This window comes from Mobula birostris, chromosome 14, assembly GCF_030028105.1.
Source record: "Mobula birostris isolate sMobBir1 chromosome 14, sMobBir1.hap1, whole genome shotgun sequence".
Classification (NCBI taxonomy): domain Eukaryota; kingdom Metazoa; phylum Chordata; class Chondrichthyes; order Myliobatiformes; family Myliobatidae; genus Mobula; species Mobula birostris.
The window spans coordinates 96,216,601-96,230,197 of record NC_092383.1 but is presented as its reverse complement, the minus strand read 5'-3'; the positions used below and the strand labels follow the sequence as shown (position 1 = coordinate 96,230,197).

General features: G+C 43.6%; 1 protein-coding gene across 12 annotated transcripts in view; it reads left to right on the top strand.

Annotated features, from left to right (window-relative positions):
• plxna2 (plexin A2) overlaps nt 1-13,597 on the top strand; it is a 565,853-nt gene that overhangs the window by 5,793 nt on the left and 546,463 nt on the right. The window contains exon 1 of one of the 12 annotated variants that reach the window (XM_072279004.1): nt 5,796-5,860. The exons of the other annotated variants lie outside the window; for them this stretch is intronic. The gene's annotated coding sequence lies outside the window, so the exon portion shown is untranslated. Of the gene's footprint in view, nt 1-5,795; nt 5,861-13,597 lie in introns of those variants that run through there. 12 annotated transcript variants of the gene reach the window in all.

Below are 13,597 nucleotides of genomic sequence, written 5' to 3'. Positions count from 1 at the left end.
AATGCTTGAAACTGCAATGAGCAAAAAAGAGTTCTGAATTGTCTTACTGATTATTTCTTACCAACTATCAGTGGCATAAATCACTACTTTTTGAACACAACCATGCACAACTGATGCTATTTAAGAACTGTTCACTCTGAGTACAGTGTAGTGTCTAATGGTCACACAAGTGCATGTGACTGATGCTAGTTAGAAACTGTTTGGCAACAGTCTTCTGTCCCAATTAAGTGGCACAGTGTCCCAAATAAATGTAGGGATTTAAGTGAGGGAGAGTTGCGCAGCATCAGCCTCACTCTTTCTTCCCAATTCCCATCTGGATCCAGTGGCAAGACAAGAATCGAGACAGCTGGAGATGGGATTAGGTGCAGTGGATGACCAGGACATCTTTGGTGTCTTGTCGTGCTCTATGCATTCCACGACGCTTGCAGAGACTTCCTTCTTGACTGTTGGAGCTTCCATTGGTCTCATCCGCTCAGTCTGCTGAAGTCTGTCTTCATGTGCTGGGATAGACAACACCCTATCTCACCAAGGGTTTGAGACCCGTCGGCTACCCTCACCTGGTTTAGCTGGCTTGTTGAAGCCGTTGCCCGGGGTGTGGCCACTGTTGCATGCAAACAGCTATGGGGAGCCACAGGTGAGAGCTGAGTGCCAGGTGGGGACCAAAGGTGGACAAACCACTCTGAAAAGGATGTGACATGCTCCCCCACCAGAGCTGCTTCCCCTCCCTGACACCCCATATACCCCAACCCCTGACGTAGACCCAGTAGAAATGAAATATTGATGACTTACTTCCATTCTGGAAGGTGCGTGTCTCAGAGAGAAAACTACAGGTGATGGTGTTACCACAGACCAACTGCCCTTGTCCTAGTTAGCAGTGAGCCAAAAGACTGTAAGATATGGGAGCATAACTAGTCCATTCAGCCCATTGAGTCTGCTCCACTATTCAGTCCTGGCTGTTGTATTCTCTCAACCTCATTTGCAGGAGTAGGCCATCAGACTTTCTGCCTTACCCCACCATTCGATGTGATCACGGCTGATCTCTGCAGCTCTAGCTCCTCTTCTCGGTGTCATTTTCCCTGAGCTGTCAAATATTTAAACGTTCACTTTAAATACTTGTACTGATCTACTGGGGCAGACAGTGCCAGAGATTCACCACCCTCTGGCAGAGGAAGTTTCTACATTTTTAATTACTGGTCCTCCTAGAAAAAAGGTCTCAACATTTACCCTGTCAGCGACCCTTAAGATATAACATCTTTGAATAAAGTTGCCCATCATTTTTCTAGGGAATACAGTCCCAAATTATTTAATCTCCTATGATAGGACACCAAAACATGCATATTTTAAAACTCTAATCTCTTAACAATGAATACCAACATGCTATTTACCTTCTTAACCTCTTGTTGGACCTTCCTGCTAACACAGAACTGTAGAAAACTACAGCACAGAAACAGGTCCATCTAGTTCATGCCTGCACCCAGACCATCGCCCTCCATACCCACCCCTCCATCCATGTACCTATCAAAACTCCTCTTAAACGTTGAAATTGAAATTGTATCCTACTTGCACTGGCACTTCGTACAACAGTCTCACCACCCTCAAAGTGTAGAGGTTTCCCCTCATTTTCCCCTTAAACATTTCACCTATCACCCTTAACCCATGACCTCTAATTGTAGTCCCACCCAGCCTCAGTGGAAAAAGCCAGCTCACTTTCTACAACTTGTGATTCATGCACAAGAAAACTTAGATCACCCTGAAGCTCCCTCGATTTCAGTCTCCCTCCAATCAGAGATTAATCTGCCTTCAGTTTCTCCTTACTGAAGTACATGACCTCACACTTCCCCATGTTAATCTCCATTTGGCATTCTTTTGCCCACTCAATCTATCTATATCCCACTGCAAACTCACTATATCCTTATCACAACATGCCCTTCCAGTTATTGTACCATTGTCAAGTTTGGAAACTTTAGACACTGTTCCTTCCTCCGGATCACTAAGTCAACAGTTGTGGGTGTGTGATACTTCTTTGGTGGTAGTGGGTTTGGGAAGTGCTGAAAAGGTAACCGAAGGACTGTATGTAACTATATAATGGTTCTGAATGACAAACTGTACAGCGATAGTTGAGGAAAATGTTTAGGGTGAGAATAGGATGCTATCTGCTATTCCAAATGGTCTCCACCCATCCCCCATCTACCCTTTCAAAAATCATCACAATTCCCCAGATGACAGAAACAGGTTTATTTTAAGATGATTTGTACATTACTGCAGAGTTTGAGGCCTGGGTTGAAGCGATATGATGGCCAGTTGCTGGGGACTTCCTTCCAGATGTTGTCCAGCTTTGCGTCCTTATGCTCATCCAGGGGAGTGGAGAGCATTCTCACCTTTTGTAGCCTGATCGAGATGGATTTCAGGTCGGTGATGATCGGGGAGTTGATGATGACATTATTGAATGTGAAGGCCATTGCTTTGGACTTGCTTGATGCAAATGTTGCTTGCTATTATCAGCCTTTGTTGGAAACCTCAAGAAAGAACTGCAGATGCTGGAAGTCTGAAATAAAAACAAAAGCAGAACTTAGAACAGTACAGCCCACAGGAAGGGGACCTTCGGCCCAAAACGTTGTACCAAACCTATTAAATTAGTAATCAAGTGGCGAACTAAACTAATCCCTTCTGCCGACACAATGACCATATCCTTCTATTTCCTCACATTTATGTAAACGTCTCTTAACAATCTGTAATGTATTTGCTTCTACCACCACCCCAGGCAGCACATTCTAGACACCCACCACTCTGTGCAGTAAAACTTGATTCTTATATCTCATAGAGTTATCGAAAAGTACAGCACAGGAACTGGCCTTTCAGCCCATCTAGTCCATGCTGAAATTATTTAAACTGTCTACTCCCATCGACCTGCACCGAGACCACAGCCCTTCATCCTCCGACCATCTATGTTCGCTTAAATGTTGAAATCGATCTCGCATATTCTTATGACCCTTTGAATGAAGGTCTTTCCTCTCATGTTCCCCTTAAACTTTGAAATTTTGAAATTTTCCCCCTTTTACCTTAAATACTTGCCCCCTGGGCAAGCCTGGGAAAAAGATACAGTCTGTCTACTCTGTCCATGACTTTCATAACCTTATAAACGTCTATCAGATCTCCCTTCAGTGTCCACCTCTCCCGAGAAACCAACCCAAGTTTGTCCAACCTCTTGTTATAGCGCATTCCCTTTACTCCAGGCAATATCCTGGTAAACCTCTTCTGCACCCTCTCCAAAACCTCACCATTCTTCCTATGATGGGCAACACTGAAAATGTACAAATGTAAAAGATGTTGGAAACACTCAGCAGGTCAGGCTGCTTTTGTGGAGGGAGAAATTTTTAACGTTTTATGTTTCTTTGATGACAATCCAGCCTGACTTGCTAAAAGTTTCTAACACATTCTGCTGTTATATGCAGTACTTTGCAAAAGCCTTAGACACATCTTAACTAGGGAACCTAAGACTTTTGCACAGTACTGTATTTGTCAACGTGGAGCGGAGAGCGAGTTTGTAAATCTGGCAGGAGCAAGAGATGTGAATGGCGAAGGTGGAGCACCGTGGGAGGAGTGTGGGACAGGTGGCAGAGAAGGAGTGCCAGGGTGGGTGGGTAGTCACTGACATAGGTCATGAAATTTGGTTTTTTTGCAGTAGAAGTACAGTGCAATACAGAAAATTACTACTGTACTGTCCAAAGTCTCAGGCACCTTGGCTATGTATATGTAGCTTAGACTTTGCCACAGTGCTGCATTATATTGCACAGGTACATGGATCAGAAAGATTCAGAAGGTTTTGGGCTGAACACTGGTAAGTAGGATGAGCTCAGATGAGGCATCTCGGTTGACAAGGACCATCTGGGCTGAAGACCCTATTTCCATGTTGTATGACACTTTAAGCTCTAAACTTTGCTGATGTGTATTTAATATTTGAGTGATTTTGTATATACATTGATTCAGTTTACTTGTTCATTTAAATAATTAATTATGGGTTATATGTAGAAATGTTTAATTGCATACATTGTCATGCTACCACATAATACGTGCGAACCTAGCTTAAAGTAAACTCAAAGTTAGACCCACATTTTGGACTTCCGTGTCTTCTTTTGAATTAGCTTAATGTTTTGAAGTTATGAAACATAACATTTCCAAACATACAATGACCTTGGAGTAAAGAATGTACTGAATGTTGAGGAATTGCTGTATTATTTTTGACAAATGCACGAAATCAAGTTGTATTGTTAGCAGATTTGGCTTTGCTTCGTGTCTGGCGCTCTCGCCTTCTGTTGGTTATGGGTTCTAGTCTCACACCTCAGGACCTGTGCATCATCTTGGCTGACACATCTGAGCTGTGCTGAGGGAACATTTCACTGGCAGAAGTGCCGTCCTTTAGGTGAGACGTTAAACCGAGGTCTGCATGCAGGTTCCCATGGCACTGTGTGAGGAGCAACGAGGCTCCCCGTTACCTTCACCAATATCTGTCCTTTCAACTGAAGCCAAAAATAGCTCAATTACTTGTTAATTCAATTCTGCTTAGAGGACTTTCCTGTGTATAATCCAGCTGTTGTGGTCGCCTGTAAGTCACTGTTCAAAGGGAGTGAGTAGGTCCTGAAAGCTCTGGGATTTGTTGATATGTGGGGAGCTATGTAAATGAAAATGTGTGCTTGTGGATAAGAATGCATAGGTTTATGAACATGGCTCAGTTTCCTGATGCTTCTACTGCTTTTAAAGACTTCTTCTTCAAGGTGGCTGTGTTTCCTGCGCTTTTCTCCGGAGAGAATTTACTTACTTCTGGTTGAGTGAACAGCTAACATTTTATTATAGATTTGATGCTCAAACTTACAAAGTCATTGATGCAAGAACTTTTCAATGAGAAATGTCCTGGATGTGGCTTCCAAGGACAGTCTGCAGATGAAAACTAGATTGATCTGCAGTCCACAATGCTAACCTCGGATGTTGTTCGGACCACTTTGAAATTGATGGGAGGGTGGATTGAGTTAATGTAGGTACTGCCTTTGTGGTCCAGAGTGCTCATCGAGGTTGATTGTTTAGTCCACTCAAAGTTCAAAGGTAAAAGTAAGTTTTATTATCAGCATACACATATGTCACTGTTTACAACCCTGAGTTTCATTTTCCTGCAGGCATACGCAGCAAATCTATAGAAAAGTAACTAAAGATCAACTAGAGTTGAAAAGATAACAAACTGTGCAAATACAAATATAAATAAATAGCAATAAATAAGAACATGAAATAACAAGATAAAGTGTCCTTAAAGTAAGAGTTGGTTGTGGGAACATCTCAATGGATGGGCAAGTGAGTGTAGTTACCCCCTTTTGTTCAAAAGCCTGGTGGTTGAGGGGTAGTAACTGTTCTTCCACCTGGTGGTGAGACTCCTGAGGCTCTTGTCCCCTCTACCGCTCTGAAATTGATACATTGTGTTGACACAGATTCTGCCATAAGGGACTTGTGCATTATGTAGTTTTAGAGTCTTTAAGTTAAACAAAATAATTTTTAATACACAGCTTGAACTTGAACTGAAATTCCCCCACCCGATTCTCCAAACAGTGCTTCTCTGTCAGACAGTCCCGGGGGGATTTTTTTAAATCAATATTTTGTGTTCAAAAACTCCAAAATAATTTAAATTGACATTCAGCAACACGATTATGCTAATCCGATTGACCGGTTAGAAAGCAGCTGATAAGATGCCCCGTCACGAGCAGTTACACTGCTTTCTTCCTTTCTTTACAGCCAGGTGACACGCCAGTGGCAGTCAGGATTTGCAGTTGGGGTTTAGTGAAAAATCAACATAATCTCGTCACAACTTGACCTTCTGGTAGGTTAAATTAAACTCGAAGCTGTACTGAGCGACGTTTCTAAACTGTGATCTTAAGAAGGAAGCTAAATCGAAAATGGCTTTAGAGCTGCAGTGGAAGAAGTAACCAGGTTAATGAGCCAGCTAGATGTTCCACAGCTTAGTAAGCACAGTTGAAATCTCCTTCAATTGGGTACTGGTGCGTGTGCCGATGGATTTGCGCTTTATAGCATACTCAGAGAGTGGTGCCAGTCCTAGAAGTGGAACATTTTAAGTCTCTCCCGTTGTAGGTTAACTAAAATGAACGAAATCAAAATCAGAATCAGGTTTGCTATCACTGCCAAATCAGAACCAGAATTAGCTTTATTATCACTGGCACGTGCCGTAGAATTTGTTAACTTTACGGCAGCAGTGCAATGCTATAATAATAGAGAAAAAAGATCTGAATTACAGTATGAGAATGTATATTAAATAGGTAAATTGAATAAGTAGTGCAAAAAAGATGGAAATAAGACAGTCGTGAGGTAGGGTTCATGGGTTCACTCTCCATTCAGACCTCAGATGGCAGAGGGGAAGAAGTTGTTCCTGAATCATTGAGTGTGTGCCTTCAGGCTTCTGTACCTCCTCCTGATGAGAAGAGAGAATGTCCTGGCTGATAGGAATCCTTAATGATGGATGCCGCATTTTGAGGTATCGCTCTTTGAAGAAGTCCTGGATTCCGGGGTGTGGGGGAGGCAAGTGCCATGATGAAGCTGACTGAGTTTAGAACTTTCTGCAGTTTATTTCGATCCTATGCAGAGGCTCCCCCCACCCCCGTACCAGAAGTGATGCAATAGCAACGAATCCAGTGGATGGGTTTGTTGGTGTAACTGTCCAGAGCTCTGAAGAAAGGTGAGCTGGTGTTTATCAACCTCCATTCACGGCATGATTCAATAAGCAGAGTTACAGTTGTTTGTTCTGGCACTCAGTACACTCTGACAGCAGACTCCGGTCTCTCGCTTCCTTTCTGCAGGAACTGTTTCTCTTTCCCAGCAGCTGATTTAACTCTGCTTTTAATTAACAAAACTCCTTGTATCTGTGCCCAAGAGGAATAGAGCCCTTGCGGAACTTAACCATCTGGGCACTGAGTTCCATTTTTCAGCTTTCTGCATGAAAAGATGCTGTGAATTACTGCCGGTCCTGAAAGGACCTGCTGTAGGCTGCAGAGCGCCAGCGTGCCTCTGGGCACCGACAGCTGGGAGATCTCACACACAGACAGAACCAGGTGAAGTGTTAAACTCTGTCTCTGCCTCCCTGCTCCAGGGAACGGCTGATGAGAAACAATAAAATCATACACTTGAGAAAATCTGCCGATGATGGAAATCCAGAGCAACACACACAAAGTGCTGGAGGAGCTTAGGTCAGGCAGCTTCCTTGGAAACGAATAAACAGTCGGCATTTTGGGCCGAGACTCTTCTTTGGGACTGGAAAGGAAGCGGGGGGATGATGCCGGAATAAAAAGGTGGGGGGAGAAGAAGGAGGACAAGCTAGTAGTTGACAGGTGGAGCCAGGTAGGTAGGAAAGGTAAATGGCTGGCGAGGAAGGGATCTAATAGGAGAGAAAAGTGGACAATAGGGGAAAGGGAAGGAGGAGGGGAACCGGGGGGGGGGGGGGGAGGTGTTAGCAGGTGAGAAGAGATAAGAGGCCAGAGTGGGGAACAGAAGAAGAGGGGGGAGGAGGGAAATAGTTTTTTACCAGAAGGAGAAATTGATATTCATGCCACCAGGTTGGAGGCTAACCAGACGGAATATAAAGTGTTGCTCCTCCACCCAGAGGGTGGCCTCATCATGGAATAAGAGCTGGTCATAGACATCAATTCATAGTTTTGGATATTGCGCAGACAATAGCTGTCAACAGTGCAACCTAACAATGAGTGGGACAAGATAGAGATAATGCTGTAAAAATCTATTTGTTACAGCATGATATACATACATTGATGTACACTGCAATGTGATATACATACATTGCTGTACATTGCAGTGTGATATACATACATTCTGTACATTGCAGTGTGATATATGTCCACTGCTGTACATTGCAGTGTGATATATGTACATTGCTGTACACAGAAGGCATTGGTATGGAAACCTTGTAAATCAGCTTTTCAGCCAAATTTGTTCTCCGTGGATACTTGAGGTCGTTATTGTAAGAGTGTTGCTTCTTTAATTTATTTTGGACTTCATTCTATCTTGGACGATTGTATTGCTCATCCTGACTACAAACTGGGTGGACTAGTGTGACTTTGATTTCAACATTTAAGAGAAATTTGAATTGGTACAACAGATGTGAGGCGTTATAGATGGTTATGGTCAGGTCAATGGGACAAGGCAAGCTATTAGTTCAGTATGGACTAAGTGGGCCAAAGGGCCTGTTTTTGTGCTGTAATGTTACATGACTCTAAGATTAGGATATTGGAAGTGAGTACAATCCTTCAAACCAAGTCAAACCATCCTTAAACTAATCACCTCAGCTCCGAGCCTTAAATCCAGGCACCAGGCTTGTTCTATTTTCTCTCACACCATATATCTTTGATGCCAACTTAAAATTAACAATTGGCTAAAGAGAGTTTCAAATTTCTTCTACTCTCTGGTTCAATGCACCCCAGAAACCTTGTTCTAATATTTAGATTTCTGTTCTCTCGTCCTGCCCCGTGACAATTAGAAGAAGATTCTCTATCCGAATGATCAAATTCCCTTAATCCAGGTGTTCCCAACCTGGGGTCCACAGGCTTAATGGTATTGTTCCATGGCATACAAAAGATTGGGAACCCCTGGCCTTAGCCCTAAAGGTAAAACAGTGTAAGTATTGGTGTGTCACTGCAAGACCAGTATGTATTACCCAGGTCATTTTGTTCTTGAGAAGGTGGTGGTAAGATGTTCCCTTGAACTACTGCACTCCAAGTGGTGGAGGAGCTCTCCAACGTGTAGTGAGGTACAAGATGTAAACCCAATACAGTGAAGGAGTGGTGATATATTCCTGTCAGGATGGAGGGGAATCTGCAGGTGGTGGTATTCCTGCGGTCACTGTGATGTGCCATGCTGGAATTCATCGATTTCTCTTGTGCATTTCGAGTTCTTTGATCAGTAACTGCGTTCATAGTTTGTAAGTGGTGGAGGGTAAATTAAATTGATAACTTGGTTTATTATTGTCGTACATTATATTCCTAGATACAGCGGAAATCTTTGTTTTGCATGCCATCCGTTTCATTACAAAGGCTTGTTGGAGATGGCTGTTGTCTGGCACCTGGATTCAAATCATGGGTGGACATGCTCCAGACCTTGTTGTGTGCCGGGGTGTGGATTGCTTTGCTTGCCAAAGAGTGTTCAGTGGTTTCGTCACAAGTTGTGTTAGTATTGGAAAAAGTCCTCCCTTCCTACCTGATGGAAGGGAGGTCACTGAAGCAGCATGGACACCACCCCATGGAGCGTATGTTGAGATGTCCTAAGGTTGGAATGATTAACTCCCACCTTCCTTTAACTGCGAGGACAGTTTTCCCCTCGATCCCCATGGATGTCAGTCATTACAGGGCTCCTGGGTGCCACACTCCTTTAAACGTTACCTTGTCTCAAGGTCAACGATCCTCAACTCACCCCTAGAATTTAGCCCTTGTGTCAATGTTTGGACCAAAGATAAAAATGAGATCTGGAGCCGAGTGGTCCTGGAAAATCCAGAACTGGGAATCAGTAATAAAGAAGGAACAATCTCTCTCTCTCTCCCTCCCTCATTAGTGAGGGAGATGGCCTATTGAGATATTGAAATGTTTGGATGCACAGTAGTTTCTCATGAACTCTAGATCGTGGCCTCTGGGGGGCTTGCTATTGTTCGGTGGATAGTCATAGTCATACTTTATTGATCCCGGGGGAAATTGGCTAAGGGGGGGCTTCTGCTGGAGTAAGGGGAGGGAGGGAGGGAGGAGGGGAAGTGTTGATGCTTTTGCTACTGTTTTTGTGTGGGGGCAGGGAGGACGACTTTAGGGTTCTAATGTTTTTCTGTCATTCATTCTTTGGGTTTTTCTCTATTTTCACAGATATCTGTAAAGAGTAAGAATTTCAGGTTGTATATTGTCTACATTCTCTGATATTAAATGGGACCATTGAACTATTAATGAGATTATTGATAGCACTGTTGAAAGCTCCTTATATCACCTAATTGATGAGTTATAGTGGCCGTGTTGGCAATTATCTGAATTGACTTTATCTGTTCTCCAGCTGATTAAATCATTCCATTTTCTTCCACATTCCAGAGAATGCAGCCTATAATTATGTTATCCTCCATCTAAGGCTTTGTCTTTCCCAAGTTATGGCATCCTGAAATAAAGTTGGAAAATGATGCAAATTTGCTGTAGATCAGACAGCACTTGTGGGGGGGGGGGGGGAGAGAGAGAGAGAGAGAGAGAGAGAGAGAGAGAGAGAGACAGAGACAGAGACAGAGACAGAGACAGAGACAGAGACAGAGACAGAGACAGACAGTTAATATTTCAGGTTGCTGACCTTTGTCAGAACTGGATGATGTAGTACCTAAGCTTTTTTTTTAAGTTGAGAAAAGATGTGAGACTGCAGGGAGCAATGAGGATGTGTGTGATAGGGGCTACAGGGGGGCAAAGAGGATGCCTGTGATAGGGGGCAAAGTGGGTGTCTGTGATGGAGGTGCACAGACATCAAAGTGGGTGTCTGTGATGGGGGTCACAGGGGGCAAAGGGTATCTGTGATAGGGGGTACAGGGGGCCGAGAGGGTGCTGGGGGCGCACATGGTAATGATGGGTGGGGGGGGGGGGTTATAGACAGAGTGAATATGCAGTCGTTTTGCCAGAGTCGAGGAGATCAGAGGGCACAGTTTTAAGGTATGAGAGGAAAGGCTTAATTGGAACTTCAGTGGCAAAATCTTTACACAACATTTTTTTTATGTGGAGTGAAATGCCAGAGGAAGTTTTATAGGCAGGTATAAAAGAACAAGATCTAAAGACAGCTGGGCAGGTATATGGATCATAAAGGTGTAAGGAGTTATGTGCCAAACACTGGAAAAGGGATGAGCTTCGATGGGGCATCTTGGATATCACAGAGCATTTGGGCTGAAGGGCCTGTTTCTGTGCTTCGGGATTGTCTAATGCAAATGGTGGTGATAGTGGAGAGAGGACGATGGTGGTTTGTTAATTCTCAGGAGGTGCATGGTACATTGTTTATTATTGTCATGTACTGAGATAGTGAAAAGCTTTTGTTTTGCATGTCAACCATGCAAATAATTTCATCTCATCAATACACCTGCAGAATATAGTGTTCCAGTTACAGTGCAAGTCAACAAAGTACAAGGACCGCGTGAGTTAGGTCGTGAGGTGAAGAGCTCATCTTCATTGTGGTGGGGTTAAACCTGTCCTAGACTCTGGTACCTCCAAGAGGACCACAAACTTGTCGTATGGTTTGGAGGCTTATGTGCCTCAATGACCCAGAGAGCTATGCTGGCCAGAGTCAGGGCTTTGTGCTTTGGCTCTTGATAGGATCACCTATGCCAAACAGGCCAAAGGGTAGAGGCCAGACTAAGAGTGGTCCACCTGTCCTCCAGGTTCTGGGGTTCAGCTCAGGGGTAACAACCCTGACAGGTCAAAATAAAAGTTACAGAAGCCGCAATAAGGGAATCCTCCTTTATCTGTTCATGACAGTGTGGGCAGAAGGAGACGGAGGACCTTCATTGCTGCCCCAAATGGGAAAGTCATTATGGACAGTAACTTGAGCCTCATAGTGCAGTTTTTTTTGAAAAGCTTTTGTATCTTCTGCCCAAATGGAAGGGGGAGGGGAGGTGAAAATACCCAGGATGGGTGGGGTCTTTGATTACATTGGCTACTTTCCTGAGGTAGCAAGCAGTGTAGACAGTCCATGAAGGAGAGGCTAGTTCTGTTATGCACTGAACTGTGTCCACAACTCTTCACAATTTCTTGTGGTCTTTGGTAGAGCAGTTGCTGTATCAAACTGTGATGTATCTGGATAGGATTTTTCTATGGTACATCAAACAAAATGGTGAGGGTCAATGGGGACATGCTAAACTTTCTTAGCGTTCTGAGGAAATGAAGGTGCTATGTGCGTTCTTGGTGGTGGTGTTTGTGGTTGAGCATGGACAGGTTTTTGGTGATGTGTACACCTAGGAACATGAAGCTTTTTAACCATCTTCACCTCAGCGCCACTGCTACAGACGGGGTTCTCTGCTGCACTCGCTTCCCGAAGTCAAAGACCAACTCTTGTTTTGCTGGCACTGAGGAAAAGGATGTTGTCTTGATACCAATTTAGGTTTACCGTCTCTGCCTTGCAGGTGAGAGGGAAAGATTTAATGGGAACTTGAGCAGCAATCGTTTTATACAAAGGGCGGTACCTATGTGTAATGAGCTTCCAGAAGTGGCTGGGGCATGTACACTTACAGTTTTTTAAATGTCGATTGGATGGATTCATGGATTGGAAATGTTTAGAAGGTGATCCTCCAAACGCTAGCAAATGGAACTAGTTTGACCGGGGCTCAATCTTGGAGTTATCTGCAAATTTCCTGTTGCAGTTTATCATATTATCATGACGTGACAAACAATGGACCCAGCATTGATCCCTGTAGCACATCACTAGTCAACAGTTCTTTAGTCAAAGAAGAAACCATCTAATACAGTTCTCTGGCTTCTCCCATGAAGCTGATGTCAAATCCAATTTACTACCTCATCCTGAATGCCAAGTGACAGAACCTGCTTGACCAGCCTCCCTTATAGGACTTTGTAAATTGCCTTGTCCAAATAAACAGAATCCATTGGCTTTCCTTAACTTCATCAGTTGTTAAAGTCCATATAGAGAACATCCATTGCCTTTCCTTAATTAATTTCCCTGGTAACCTCGAGAAAGTGCATAGGATTGGTTAGACAATAGCTCCCACACAAATTCTTGTCGGCTCCCCTAATCCGGCCCTATCTATCCAAATATTTATGTATCCTGTCCCTTTGAATTCCTTCCAATAATTTACCCACTACTGACATCAGGATCACTGGCTATAATTTCCCAGGCTTTTCTTGAACAATGGAACAACATTAGCTACCCTCCAGACCTCTGGCATTTCACCTATAGTTAAGGATGTTTTAGATACCTCTGCTAGGCCCCCTACAATTTCTACACTAGCCTCCCACAAGGTCTGAGGAGACAACTTGTCAGGCCCTGGGGATTTATCCATCCTAGACAGCAAGCACCTCCTCTTTGTAAACTGGATATAGTCCATCTCCTCACTACTGTTTTGCCTCAGTTCCTTAGTCTCTGTGTCTGTCTCCTTAGTAAATACAGATGCAAAAAATCCATTTAAGATCTATTTTGGCTCCATGCATAGATGACCACATCGATCTTCAGGTGGACCAATTCAGTTGGGTCACTGAGAACATGAGTTGTAAATTTCTTGAAAGTGAGTCCATAGGTTGTGGAATCAGTTCGGTGTTGAGTGAAGTTATGCACATTGGTTCAAGATCCTGATGGCTGAATAATAATAATTGTTCTTGAACCTAGCAGTGTGAGAGTTGCAGCAGTGAGAAGAGAGCATGGCCTAGATGGTGCGGGTTCTTGGTGATGAATGATGCTTTCTTGTGTTGCAGTGTTCCTTATGGATGTGTTCAATGGTGGAGAGGGCTTTTCCAGTGATAAATTGGGCTGTATCCATTACTCTTTGGAGGCTTTTCTGATATTGGGCATTGATGTTTCCATACCAGATCGTGAT